Source organism: Balaenoptera borealis, assembly GCF_965194805.1.
Source record: "Balaenoptera borealis genome assembly, contig: HAP1_SCAFFOLD_754, whole genome shotgun sequence".
NCBI classification, from domain to species: domain Eukaryota; kingdom Metazoa; phylum Chordata; class Mammalia; order Artiodactyla; family Balaenopteridae; genus Balaenoptera; species Balaenoptera borealis.
The window spans coordinates 246,628-261,612 of record NW_028123447.1 but is presented as its reverse complement, the minus strand read 5'-3'; the positions used below and the strand labels follow the sequence as shown (position 1 = coordinate 261,612).

Below are 14,985 nucleotides of genomic sequence, written 5' to 3'. Positions count from 1 at the left end.
AAAGCCCCTTCAGCATTTATTGTTTGTAGACTTTTTGCTGATGGTCAGTCGACTGGTGTGCGTTGAAACCTTTTTGTAGATTAGATTGCATGAGTCTAATACTTCCTGAGGTTGAGCTTTTATTCATTTTCCTTTTTTTTTTAAAGAGAGGGAGTAAAACTTCACTCTTCATACTATCTTCTTGAAAAATTGGCCTGTTTTGAATTGTTTTGTCCATTCCTTACCTCAGCACAATTTTTGAGGGCAGGTGTCCTTTACGGCCCCGAGTCCTTCTGAATGTTAATGACCATTAGCTGTGGGTGTAAAGCCGCTCTTGCGGGAAACGGCCACAAGGCGGCAGCATTTCTCCTTTACCAAATCTGGTTACTAATGCAACAGAACCTTAATGGAAGTGGTGTTCTAGGTTGTAAACTAGAATGGAATGTGCCAGGAAAAAGCCCTTTAAGTTTATGTCTCATTACTTCTTTTTTTGGGTGGGGGGGCGGTTAAAAATTGTTTTATATGGGAAAAGTGCGTCTTACAAAAGGGCTGCTGAAAAAGACAGTGACCCCTGCAAGAATTACTTGTTTTTGCTTAACGTGAAAGTATGAGTGGTATCCAAGGAATCAAAGCAGTAGATGGACAAATCAGGGGCATCTCCAAGTTACTTTCAGGAAATAGAGCAACAAAACGCAAATTTATATTTTCTGATCAAGGAATTCTTCTAACAATTTAACTTTAGCGTATCTCGTGGATTACCACCCCTCCGTCCCCTTTTAGTGGAAAAACATGACTTACTACTGCAAACCAATTACTCCACTACAGGAAACACCTTAGAACATAGTTTTGAATCACACCTGTCTAGCTGCAAAGCTCAGGGATGGAATGAGGCAAATACCCACACAAACGGACCCAAGAACCCGACAACAAAACCCCTCAAATGAGGACAAAGGTTTGTCAAAAAGTGCCTGGACTAGAAAGTCTAGGAGATCATAAAACATTAAATACAACTGTGTAACTGAGACCCAGTTTGTATTAATACATGAGATAACCAGATAGTTGAACCTCTATGGCTAAGCCCATTTCCCTATTTATATAGACAGAGCTAGCCCTGCTCTATTAACAGCTGCCAATATACTGCTTTGTCCTTTAAGATCTATTTGCCACACGAGGCTGAAACCAGTAAACTTGAGTTTTTCCACTAAGGCTACAGACACTGCATCTATGCAGGGATGAGAAGCTTGTTACACACACACACATACCAAGTCTATCAGCCCTTGGGAGTCAACTTCCAACTCTGCATTTATTTTATTCCGCTATATCTTTTTTTTTTTTTAATTAATTTATTTATTTATTTATTTATTTTTATATTTATTTTTGGCTGTGTTGGGTCTTCGTTTCTGTGCGAGGGCTTTCTCTAGTTGTGGCGAGTGGGGGCCACTCTTCATCGCGGTGCGCGGGCCTCTCACTATCGCGGCCTCTCTTGTCGCAGAGCACAGGCTCCAGACGCACAGGCTCAGTAGTTGTGGCTCACGGGCCCAGTTGCTCCGCGGCATGTGGGATCTTCCCAGACCAGGGCTCGAACCCGTGTCCCCTGCATTGGCAGGCAGATTCTCAACCACTGCGCCACCAGGGAAGCCCCTATTCCGCTATATCTTTATATGTGTTCTTTCACCATTTTCCTATCAGGCTAAACACAGTAAAAATCTCAACACAGTCGCACCTGGTTCTGGTTACCCAGCAGTAGTACTTGTGTGCAATTAAACAAGAGACGAAAACCACAGAACGAGTGCACAGGGTGGGGATTCCAGGGCAGGGAACAGATATAAAAACACAGATGTGCAGAATTCACCAGAAACCTCAAGCATCCGCCTAAGTCTATAGCAGAAGGCTACATGCCACAGTTCAGATCCTTCACCTATCACCCCAAATCTTGGACCCAAAAGCAGGGCCAATGCTGTTACTTTTGAACCTGGGGTCCTCAAAAATGAGTACTGGAAATCCAGAAATGCTACCCTTGAACTGTGTAAATCTGGCTGAAAACAGATGACGCAGCAAACCTACACTCTGTCTGACCGTTAAATTCATGTTACAAGAAAACTAACTTTAAGATTCACCTTTGTAACTTATTTAAACAGAGAAAACAACATACTCCTCGGGGAAAGGTGAGGGATTGAGAAGACAGGCCCTGGGTAAAAATTATCACGACAGCACCTGGAGTTGAGAGGCCTGCCTAGAAGAGAACCACGGGCACTGCTGCCACCAGCGGGGAGGGCTGCCGTCTGAGGCTCAGCAGACCAGTTCACACGCCCAGCAAAGCTGCTATAGATCCAAGTCATAAAAATCTTCCAGCTCATCGTGAAACAAGTCCCACTCGTCTTCAGAGTCTGTCAGGTCGTCGTCCCCACCTGCAGCCAAAAGCACAAGCAACATCTCGCCCAGCTTAAAGGTGACAACCTCTTCTTCGTCGTTGTCAAAGGGGTTGCCGTTCTCTCTCTCCTCAATGAGCTCCCAGAAGTGGTTCCTTCGTTGGGCCCGGTATGTGCTTGATGTTCCCACTTTCTGTCTCTGTGGCTCCTCTCTATGGCATCAGGGTACACATGCTTGTAAACGCAGTTCCCTCCAAATGGGCAGCTCCCACGTCCTTCGTCAAAATACCTGCACACCTTGTTGCTCATTGCCTCCTTGTATTTCTGAATGAGTTTCTGCTTCTCTTCTTTCTCCTCCACCCAGTACTCACTTGGAATGACAATGTTAGATGTGATCCGGCATTCTGGGCAGTACTTTATGATCTTGCTCTCAAATTGCTTAGCACTCCTCCACTTGCGAATACACTTGAGACAGTAGGTGTGGTTGCAGTTGGAGAGGATTCCGAAGCGGTGCTCGCGGGGGTTGGCTTTCTCATAGACCACCTCCATGCAGATCCCACACACCATGTCCTTGCGGTGCTGCACAGCAAACGAGAGCTCCATGTCCTTCTCATGGGCCTCGATGCAAGATTTGATGTGTTGTGATCTTTGGGCAGCATCCACTGGATGGAAGACCTGCAGCCCACACATATCACACGCGTTTCCATGGAGATACACACAGTTCTCCCCATATCGGCACTCTCCCACTGCAGCATAGGGGCAGATCTGCTTCTTTGTTTCCACTGCAATTTGCTCCTTCTCTGATTCTTCCTTGGTCACTGAGCCCTGCAGGGGTGCTTCAGTGGAGGAAGGGGCAGTACGGCCACAGTAGGGCTGCCCAGGAACAAACTCAATGGCGTTCACCCAGTCTTCTGAACCCGCTCCTACAGTTGAAAAGTTTGAATTTCTTGACTCAGCTTCGCCCATATGCATTTCAACAATCTGTCCAACTACTGATGAGAGACTTGAGGAAGCAGCAAGGGGTGACTTTGCAGTTAGAGCTGTAGCAGTTGCAATGGCTTGCTGTGTTCATATTTGCAGCGGTCTCCGTAAATACAGTACTCTCGCTGAAAATACTTGTACACTACACCATATGGACTCTCAGAGAGGTCACGTGAGTATCGACAGTTATCTCCTTCCTTACAAACCCCATGCATGAAATACCTGCAGGTGACCTGTTTGATCCAGCCGCCGCCGCTGCCGTCGCTGCCAAATCCCGTGCCTGCAGGGACGGGGAGGTGACTGTGGGGATAGGGGTGGGGGAGGCCGCTGCCACCGCCGCCCCTGCCGCTCCTGCTCTTGAAGTTTTGGCTGTTGTTCCCGGAGCTGCAGCCTCCGCCATTACTGTTTATCCCACACAGCAGTGGCGCCGGAACTTCCGGGATCACATAATTCCGGTCCGGCTGAGGGGGGAGAAGGCGGCGAGGCGAAGGGTGGGAAGGGGGAGGACACTGAGGCGCCCGCTCACTCCCCTCTGGCCCGCGTCGTGTCTCTGAGTGCTCTCGCCGCTCGAACTGCGGGCCGGAGCCCGAGCACCCCCTTCTCATTACTTCTTGTTCGTATTTTTAAGTAAATTTTTATTTTTTATCACAGCAAATTTGATTACAAGATTTTGTTTGCTCTAGGTGTGCAAGATGTGGTTCTTTCACACATATACATATATCTCTTCTTCTTCGTATCCTTTTCCCATGTAGGTTATGACACAATGTTGAGTAGTCTTCTCTTGGTATTCTGTAGGTCTTTGGTGATTCTGTATTTCACATGTGTTTGTATATCTCTGTTAACCCCAATATCGTAATGTATCCAATCCTCACACCTTTCCATTTAGTGAACCATCAGTTTGTTTAATGAATCTGTGATTGCCTTTCTCTGTGGAAATATCTTCATTGGTATCAATTTTTTGGTAACACCTACAAGTGATACGATAGGATATGTGTCTTTCGCTTTCTCACTTACTACAAGTTGCGTGATTCCTTCTAGACTCATCTATGGTGCTGCAAATGGCATTGTTTCATTTTTTCGCTAGCTAAGATTCCATCTCTACATGTAGCAGTTCTTCTTTGTCCCCCCATCTGTTGGTGGACTTTTTGGTTACTTCCATATCTTGGCTATTGTAATACTGTGCAGTGCAGTTTTGCCTGCCTGTGTCTTTCCAGTTCTGTCTTCAGAGGTTATAGGTCCAGGAAGGGGCCTGCTGGATCATATGGTAGCTCAATATTTCCCTTTTAAAGGCACCTCCATTCAGTTCTCATTAGTGGCTCTTTCCAAGTTACGTCCCTCTTAAAGTTGAGCGTATGCATTTCTCCACAACACCTTCAGCATTTATTGTTTATAGTTTTCTTGCTGATGGTTATTCTGACTGGTTTGAGATAATACCTCTTTGTGGTTGAATTTGCATGTGTCTCATAATCCGTTGAAATTGAGCTTTAAGGCACGTGCTTTTATTTTTCAATCTGTGATTACAGCTTAGTTCTTCAAAGTGTTTTCTTAAAGTATGTGTCACATTTTGAAATGCTTTGGCCATTTACCTCCCTCTAAACATTTTGAGGGCAGGTTTCATTTACAGCCCTGCCGTACTTGTTCATATGAAGTGAGCATTAGCACAGGTTTTAAAGCTGCTTTTGCAGGTAATGGCCAGAGGACGGCAGCCTTTCTACGTTCCCCACTCTGGTAACTAGGGAAACAGCCCTCCCGGCCAGTGGTGTTCCTCGGTTATAAATTAGAGTGGAATGTGCCCGGATAAACCCACAAAAGCGGATGTCTCCTTACTTTTGTTTGTTTTTTAAATTTAATTTATAGTTTTTATTGGAGTAATATTCCATTGTGTACATAGACCACTTCTTCTTGGTGCATTCCTGTATTGATGGATATTTTCGTTGCTTCCAAGTGTTGGCTATGGTAAATATTGCTGGAGTGCAGGATTGCCAGCCTGTGACTTTTTGATTCTCATTTCTCAGGGGTTACGCCCAGCACTGGGTGTGAATGATTGACCTGTAGCTCAATGTTCAAAGCACCTCCATTGTGTTTTCATTAGTGGCTCTTACCACGTCCCCCATAGAAGAGAGGGTAAGCATCTCTCCACAATCACTTCAGCATTTATTGTTTGCAGCATTTTTGCTAATGGCCATTCTGACTGCTGTGAGCTGGTCGGTTTTTGTAATTTGGGTTTGCATGTCTTTAAAAATTCCTAAAATTCATCATTTTTCCTCGCCTTTTTGTTTTCTGTTAAAAAAAATGTGAGTACAATATACCTCTTGAAATTGTCATCTTGAAAGGTTGCCCTCTTTTGAAATTTTGGTCGATTTTCGACCCCAGGAACTTTTGGAGGGCAGGTGTCATTTAAATAAATGCAAGTTTGGTGAATATTTAGTGACCTTTAGCAATGTGTTTAAAGCTGCTGTTGTGGGAAATGGCCACAAGGAGGCATCATTTCTCCGTTCCCAAATCTGGGTACCAAGGCAGCAGCAGAGCCTTCCAGGAAGTCATGTTCCTAGGTTTTAAATTAGAATGGAATGTGCCAGGAGAAACCCCCATACGTTTATGTCTCATTACTTCTTCTTGGTTTTTTTTTTACTTTTTTTAATCGGGGTAAATTTTAGAATATTGTTTGTCCTAGGTGTACAGAATCTGGTTCATTTGTACATTATATATGTCTATCCTTGTACAGATCCTCTTCCCATGTAAAATATTACAGAGTGTTCTGTAGACCTCCCTTGCTATATGGTCGGTCTTTTTGATAAATGTATATAATATGTATTTGTATACGTATAGTAACACTAATCTTAATTTATCCATTCCCCCCACCTTTCCTTTTACATGAGCATAGTTTGTTTTCTAATTCTGTGAGCGTCTTTCTCTGTGGAAATATGTTCATTTGTGTCAGTTATTAGCTAACCCCTGTAAGTGATATCATAGGACATAGGTCTTTTGCTTTCCGACTTACATCATGTTTGGTGATTATCCCCAGGTTCACCTGTGGTGCCTCAAAGAGCAGTGTTTCATTGTTTTCCATGGCTAATATTCCATTGTGTACATGGACCACTTCTTCTTTATCCATTCACCTGTTGAAGAACATTTTGGTTGCTTCACTATCTTGGCTATTGTGAATAAGGCTGCTGTGCAGCTTTTGCAGCCTATATCTTCTCGATTCTGGTCTTCTCAGGTGAGAGGCCCAGTGGTGTGCCTGCTGGATTAAATGGTACCTCAATTTTTACTTTTGAATACAGCTCCTTTCTGTTCTCATTGTTGGCTGTTACGACTTTACGTCTCACCAACAGGTAGAGGGTACACAGTTCTCTAAAGCCCCTTCAGCATTTATTGTTTGTAGACTTTTTGCTGATGGTCAGTCGACTGGTGTGCGTTGAAACCTTTTTGTAGATTAGATTGCATGAGTCTAATACTTCCTGAGGTTGAGCTTTTATTCATTTTCCTTTTTTTTTTAAAGAGAGGGAGTAAAACTTCACTCTTCATACTATCTTCTTGAAAAATTGGCCTGTTTTGAATTGTTTTGTCCATTCCTTACCTCAGCACAATTTTTGAGGGCAGGTGTCCTTTACGGCCCCGAGTCCTTCTGAATGTTAATGACCATTAGCTGTGGGTGTAAAGCCGCTCTTGCGGGAAACGGCCACAAGGCGGCAGCATTTCTCCTTTACCAAATCTGGTTACTAATGCAACAGAGCCTTAATGGAAGTGGTGTTCTAGGTTGTAAACTAGAATGGAATGTGCCAGGAAAAAGCCCTTTAAGTTTATGTCTCATTACTTCTTTTTTTGGGTGGGGGGGCGGTTAAAAATTGTTTTATATGGGAAAAGTGCGTCTTACAAAAGGGCTGCTGAAAAAGACAGTGACCCCTGCAAGAATTACTTGTTTTTGCTTAACGTGAAAGTATGAGTGGTATCCAAGGAATCAAAGCAGTAGATGGACAAATCAGGGGCATCTCCAAGTTACTTTCAGGAAATAGAGCAACAAAACGCAAATTTATATTTTCTGATCAAGGAATTCTTCTAACAATTTAACTTTAGCGTATCTCGTGGATTACCACCCCTCCGTCCCCTTTTAGTGGAAAAACATGACTTACTACTGCAAACCAATTACTCCACTACAGGAAACACCTTAGAACATAGTTTTGAATCACACCTGTCTAGCTGCAAAGCTCAGGGATGGAATGAGGCAAATACCCACACAAACGGACCCAAGAACCCGACAACAAAACCCCTCAAATGAGGACAAAGGTTTGTCAAAAAGTGCCTGGACTAGAAAGTCTAGGAGATCATAAAACATTAAATACAACTGTGTAACTGAGACCCAGTTTGTATTAATACATGAGATAACCAGATAGTTGAACCTCTATGGCTAAGCCCATTTCCCTATTTATATAGACAGAGCTAGCCCTGCTCTATTAACAGCTGCCAATATACTGCTTTGTCCTTTAAGATCTATTTGCCACACGAGGCTGAAACCAGTAAGCTTGAGTTTTTCCACTAAGGCTACAGACACTGCATCTATGCAGGGATGAGAAGCTTGTTACACACACACACATACCAAGTCTATCAGCCCTTGGGAGTCAACTTCCAACTCTGCATTTATTTTATTCCGCTATATCTTTTTTTTTTTTTTAATTAATTAATTAATTTATTTATTTATTTTTATATTTATTTTTGGCTGTGTTGGGTCTTCGTTTCTGTGCGAGGGCTTTCTCTAGTTGTGGCGAGTGGGGGCCACTCTTCATCGCGGTGCGCGGGCCTCTCACTATCGCGGCCTCTCTTGTCGCAGAGCACAGGCTCCAGACGCACAGGCTCAGTAGTTGTGGCTCACGGGCCCAGTTGCTCCGCGGCATGTGGGATCTTCCCAGACCAGGGCTCGAACCCGTGTCCCCTGCATTGGCAGGCAGATTCTCAACCACTGCGCCACCAGGGAAGCCCCTATTCCGCTATATCTTTATATGTGTTCTTTCACCATTTTCCTATCAGGCTAAACACAGTAAAAATCTCAACACAGTCGCACCTGGTTCTGGTTACCCAGCAGTAGTACTTGTGTGCAATTAAACAAGAGACGAAAACCACAGAACGAGTGCACAGGGTGGGGATTCCAGGGCAGGGAACAGATATAAAAACACAGATGTGCAGAATTCACCAGAAACCTCAAGCATCCGCCTAAGTCTATAGCAGAAGGCTACATGCCACAGTTCAGATCCTTCACCTATCACCCCAAATCTTGGACCCAAAAGCAGGGCCAATGCTGTTACTTTTGAACCTGGGGTCCTCAAAAATGAGTACTGGAAATCCAGAAATGCTACCCTTGAACTGTGTAAATCTGGCTGAAAACAGATGACGCAGCAAACCTACACTCTGTCTGACCGTTAAATTCATGTTACAAGAAAACTAACTTTAAGATTCACCTTTGTAACTTATTTAAACAGAGAAAACAACATACTCCTCGGGGAAAGGTGAGGGATTGAGAAGACAGGCCCTGGGTAAAAATTATCACGACAGCACCTGGAGTTGAGAGGCCTGCCTAGAAGAGAACCACGGGCACTGCTGCCACCAGCGGGGAGGGCTGCCGTCTGAGGCTCAGCAGACCAGTTCACACGCCCAGCAAAGCTGCTATAGATCCAAGTCATAAAAATCTTCCAGCTCATCGTGAAACAAGTCCCACTCGTCTTCAGAGTCTGTCAGGTCGTCGTCCCCACCTGCAGCCAAAAGCACAAGCAACATCTCGCCCAGCTTAAAGGTGACAACCTCTTCTTCGTCGTTGTCAAAGGGGTTGCCGTTCTCTCTCTCCTCAATGAGCTCCCAGAAGTGGTTCCTTCGTTGGGCCCGGTATGTGCTTGATGTTCCCACTTTCTGTCTCTGTGGCTCCTCTCTATGGCATCAGGGTACACATGCTTGTAAACGCAGTTCCCTCCAAATGGGCAGCTCCCACGTCCTTCGTCAAAATACCTGCACACCTTGTTGCTCATTGCCTCCTTGTATTTCTGAATGAGTTTCTGCTTCTCTTCTTTCTCCTCCACCCAGTACTCACTTGGAATGACAATGTTAGATGTGATCCGGCATTCTGGGCAGTACTTTATGATCTTGCTCTCAAATTGCTTAGCACTCCTCCACTTGCGAATACACTTGAGACAGTAGGTGTGGTTGCAGTTGGAGAGGATTCCGAAGCGGTGCTCGCGGGGGTTGGCTTTCTCATAGACCACCTCCATGCAGATCCCACACACCATGTCCTTGCTGTGCTGCACAGCAAACGAGAGCTCCATGTCCTTCTCATGGGCCTCGATGCAAGATTTGATGTGTTGTGATCTTTGGGCAGCATCCACTGGATGGAAGACCTGCAGCCCACACATATCACACGCGTTTCCATGGAGATACACACAGTTCTCCCCATATCGGCACTCTCCCACTGCAGCATAGGGGCAGATCTGCTTCTTTGTTTCCACTGCAATTTGCTCCTTCTCTGATTCTTCCTTGGTCACTGAGCCCTGCAGGGGTGCTTCAGTGGAGGAAGGGGCAGTACGGCCACAGTAGGGCTGCCCAGGAACAAACTCAATGGCGTTCACCCAGTCTTCTGAACCCGCTCCTACAGTTGAAAAGTTTGAATTTCTTGACTCAGCTTCGCCCATATGCATTTCAACAATCTGTCCAACTACTGATGAGAGACTTGAGGAAGCAGCAAGGGGTGACTTTGCAGTTAGAGCTGTAGCAGTTGCAATGGCTTGCTGTGTTCATATTTGCAGCGGTCTCCGTAAATACAGTACTCTCGCTGAAAATACTTGTACACTACACCATATGGACTCTCAGAGAGGTCACGTGAGTATCGACAGTTATCTCCTTCCTTACAAACCCCATGCATGAAATACCTGCAGGTGACCTGTTTGATCCAGCCGCCGCCGCTGCCGTCGCTGCCAAATCCCGTGCCTGCAGGGACGGGGAGGTGACTGTGGGGATAGGGGTGGGGGAGGCCGCTGCCACCGCCGCCCCTGCCGCTCCTGCTCTTGATGTTTTGGCTGTTGTTCCCGGAGCTGCAGCCTCCGCCATTACTGTTTATCCCACACAGCAGTGGCGCCGGAACTTCCGGGATCACATAATTCCGGTCCGGCTGAGGGGGGAGAAGGCGGCGAGGCGAAGGGTGGGAAGGGGGAGGACACTGAGGCGCCCGCTCACTCCCCTCTGGCCCGCGTCGTGTCTCTGAGTGCTCTCGCCGCTCGAACTGCGGGCCGGAGCCCGAGCACCCCCTTCTCATTACTTCTTGTTCGTATTTTTAAGTAAATTTTTATTTTTTATCACAGCAAATTTGATTACAAGATTTTGTTTGCTCTAGGTGTGCAAGATGTGGTTCTTTCACACATATACATATATCTCTTCTTCTTCGTATCCTTTTCCCATGTAGGTTATGACACAATGTTGAGTAGTCTTCTCTTGGTATTCTGTAGGTCTTTGGTGATTCTGTATTTCACATGTGTTTGTATATCTCTGTTAACCCCAATATCGTAATGTATCCAATCCTCACACCTTTCCATTTAGTGAACCATCAGTTTGTTTAATGAATCTGTGATTGCCTTTCTCTGTGGAAATATCTTCATTGGTATCAATTTTTTGGTAACACCTACAAGTGATACGATAGGATATGTGTCTTTCGCTTTCTCACTTACTACAAGTTGCGTGATTCCTTCTAGACTCATCTATGGTGCTGCAAATGGCATTGTTTCATTTTTTCGCTAGCTAAGATTCCATCTCTACATGTAGCAGTTCTTCTTTGTCCCCCCATCTGTTGGTGGACTTTTTGGTTACTTCCATATCTTGGCTATTGTAATACTGTGCAGTGCAGTTTTGCCTGCCTGTGTCTTTCCAGTTCTGTCTTCAGAGGTTATAGGTCCAGGAAGGGGCCTGCTGGATCATATGGTAGCTCAATATTTCCCTTTTAAAGGCACCTCCATTCAGTTCTCATTAGTGGCTCTTTCCAAGTTACGTCCCTCTTAAAGTTGAGCGTATGCATTTCTCCACAACACCTTCAGCATTTATTGTTTATAGTTTTCTTGCTGATGGTTATTCTGACTGGTTTGAGATAATACCTCTTTGTGGTTGAATTTGCATGTGTCTCATAATCCGTTGAAATTGAGCTTTAAGGCACGTGCTTTTATTTTTCAATCTGTGATTACAGCTTAGTTCTTCAAAGTGTTTTCTTAAAGTATGTGTCACATTTTGAAATGCTTTGGCCATTTACCTCCCTCTAAACATTTTGAGGGCAGGTTTCATTTACAGCCCTGCCGTACTTGTTCATATGAAGTGAGCATTAGCACAGGTTTTAAAGCTGCTTTTGCAGGTAATGGCCAGAGGACGGCAGCCTTTCTACGTTCCCCACTCTGGTAACTAGGGAAACAGCCCTCCCGGCCAGTGGTGTTCCTCGGTTATAAATTAGAGTGGAATGTGCCCGGATAAACCCACAAAAGCGGATGTCTCCTTACTTTTGTTTGTTTTTTAAATTTAATTTATAGTTTTTATTGGAGTAATATTCCATTGTGTACATAGACCACTTCTTCTTGGTGCATTCCTGTATTGATGGATATTTTCGTTGCTTCCAAGTGTTGGCTATGGTAAATATTGCTGGAGTGCAGGATTGCCAGCCTGTGACTTTTTGATTCTCATTTCTCAGGGGTTACGCCCAGCACTGGGTGTGAATGATTGACCTGTAGCTCAATGTTCAAAGCACCTCCATTGTGTTTTCATTAGTGGCTCTTACCACGTCCCCCATAGAAGAGAGGGTAAGCATCTCTCCACAATCACTTCAGCATTTATTGTTTGCAGCATTTTTGCTAATGGCCATTCTGACTGCTGTGAGCTGGTCGGTTTTTGTAATTTGGGTTTGCATGTCTTTAAAAATTCCTAAAATTCATCATTTTTCCTCGCCTTTTTGTTTTCTGTTAAAAAAAATGTGAGTACAATATACCTCTTGAAATTGTCATCTTGAAAGGTTGCCCTCTTTTGAAATTTTGGTCGATTTTCGACCCCAGGAACTTTTGGAGGGCAGGTGTCATTTAAATAAATGCAAGTTTGGTGAATATTTAGTGACCTTTAGCAATGTGTTTAAAGCTGCTGTTGTGGGAAATGGCCACAAGGAGGCATCATTTCTCCGTTCCCAAATCTGGGTACCAAGGCAGCAGCAGAGCCTTCCAGGAAGTCATGTTCCTAGGTTTTAAATTAGAATGGAATGTGCCAGGAGAAACCCCCATACGTTTATGTCTCATTACTTCTTCTTGGTTTTTTTTTTACTTTTTTTAATCGGGGTAAATTTTAGAATATTGTTTGTCCTAGGTGTACAGAATCTGGTTCATTTGTACATTATATATGTCTATCCTTGTACAGATCCTCTTCCCATGTAAAATATTACAGAGTGTTCTGTAGACCTCCCTTGCTATATGGTCGGTCTTTTTGATAAATGTATATAATATGTATTTGTATACGTATAGTAACACTAATCTTAATTTATCCATTCCCCCCACCTTTCCTTTTACATGAGCATAGTTTGTTTTCTAATTCTGTGAGCGTCTTTCTCTGTGGAAATATGTTCATTTGTGTCAGTTATTAGCTAACCCCTGTAAGTGATATCATAGGACATAGGTCTTTTGCTTTCCGACTTACATCATGTTTGGTGATTATCCCCAGGTTCACCTGTGGTGCCTCAAAGAGCAGTGTTTCATTGTTTTCCATGGCTAATATTCCATTGTGTACATGGACCACTTCTTCTTTATCCATTCACCTGTTGAAGAACATTTTGGTTGCTTCACTATCTTGGCTATTGTGAATAAGGCTGCTGTGCAGCTTTTGCAGCCTATATCTTCTCGATTCTGGTCTTCTCAGGTGAGAGGCCCAGTGGTGTGTCTGCTGGATTAAATGGTACCTCAATTTTTACTTTTGAATACAGCTCCTTTCTGTTCTCATTGTTGGCTGTTACGACTTTACGTCTCACCAACAGGTAGAGGGTACACAGTTCTCTAAAGCCCCTTCAGCATTTATTGTTTGTAGACTTTTTGCTGATGGTCAGTCGACTGGTGTGCGTTGAAACCTTTTTGTAGATTAGATTGCATGAGTCTAATACTTCCTGAGGTTGAGCTTTTATTCATTTTCCTTTTTTTTTTAAAGAGAGGGAGTAAAACTTCACTCTTCATACTATCTTCTTGAAAAATTGGCCTGTTTTGAATTGTTTTGTCCATTCCTTACCTCAGCACAATTTTTGAGGGCAGGTGTCCTTTACGGCCCCGAGTCCTTCTGAATGTTAATGACCATTAGCTGTGGGTGTAAAGCCGCTCTTGCGGGAAACGGCCACAAGGCGGCAGCATTTCTCCTTTACCAAATCTGGTTACTAATGCAACAGAACCTTAATGGAAGTGGTGTTCTAGGTTGTAAACTAGAATGGAATGTGCCAGGAAAAAGCCCTTTAAGTTTATGTCTCATTACTTCTTTTTTTGGGTGGGGGGGCGGTTAAAAATTGTTTTATATGGGAAAAGTGCGTCTTACAAAAGGGCTGCTGAAAAAGACAGTGACCCCTGCAAGAATTACTTGTTTTTGCTTAACGTGAAAGTATGAGTGGTATCCAAGGAATCAAAGCAGTAGATGGACAAATCAGGGGCATCTCCAAGTTACTTTCAGGAAATAGAGCAACAAAACGCAAATTTATATTTTCTGATCAAGGAATTCTTCTAACAATTTAACTTTAGCGTATCTCGTGGATTACCACCCCTCCGTCCCCTTTTAGTGGAAAAACATGACTTACTACTGCAAACCAATTACTCCACTACAGGAAACACCTTAGAACATAGTTTTGAATCACACCTGTCTAGCTGCAAAGCTCAGGGATGGAATGAGGCAAATACCCACACAAACGGACCCAAGAACCCGACAACAAAACCCCTCAAATGAGGACAAAGGTTTGTCAAAAAGTGCCTGGACTAGAAAGTCTAGGAGATCATAAAACATTAAATACAACTGTGTAACTGAGACCCAGTTTGTATTAATACATGAGATAACCAGATAGTTGAACCTCTATGGCTAAGCCCATTTCCCTATTTATATAGACAGAGCTAGCCCTGCTCTATTAACAGCTGCCAATATACTGCTTTGTCCTTTAAGATCTATTTGCCACACGAGGCTGAAACCAGTAAACTTGAGTTTTTCCACTAAGGCTACAGACACTGCATCTATGCAGGGATGAGAAGCTTGTTACACACACACACATACCAAGTCTATCAGCCCTTGGGAGTCAACTTCCAACTCTGCATTTATTTTATTCCGCTATATCTTTTTTTTTTTTAATTAATTAATTAATTTATTTATTTATTTTTATATTTATTTTTGGCTGTGTTGGGTCTTCGTTTCTGTGCGAGGGCTTTCTCTAGTTGTGGTGAGTGGGGGCCACTCTTCATCGCGGTGCGCGGGCCTCTCACTATCGCGGCCTCTCTTGTCGCAGAGCACAGGCTCCAGACGCACAGGCTCAGTAGTTGTGGCTCACGGGCCCAGTTGCTCCGCGGCATGTGGGATCTTCCCAGACCAGGGCTCGAACCCGTGTCCCCTGCATTGGCAGGCAGATTCTCAACCACTGCGCCACCAGGGA

At 44.1% G+C, this 14,985-nt stretch overlaps 2 pseudogenes across 2 annotated transcripts; both read right to left on the bottom strand.

Moving 5' to 3' along the window:
- Nucleotides 1–2,301: 2,301 nt before the first annotated feature.
- Nucleotides 2,302–3,729, bottom strand: LOC309621622 (E3 ubiquitin-protein ligase makorin-1 pseudogene; annotated as a pseudogene). The gene has a single exon. The product of its transcript is annotated as an E3 ubiquitin-protein ligase makorin-1 pseudogene (transcript).
- A 5,258-nt stretch (nucleotides 3,730–8,987) lies between these two features.
- Nucleotides 8,988–10,415, bottom strand: LOC309621594 (E3 ubiquitin-protein ligase makorin-1 pseudogene; annotated as a pseudogene). Its single transcript has one exon. The product of its transcript is annotated as an E3 ubiquitin-protein ligase makorin-1 pseudogene (transcript).
- Between the last annotated feature and the right edge of the window lie 4,570 nt (nucleotides 10,416–14,985).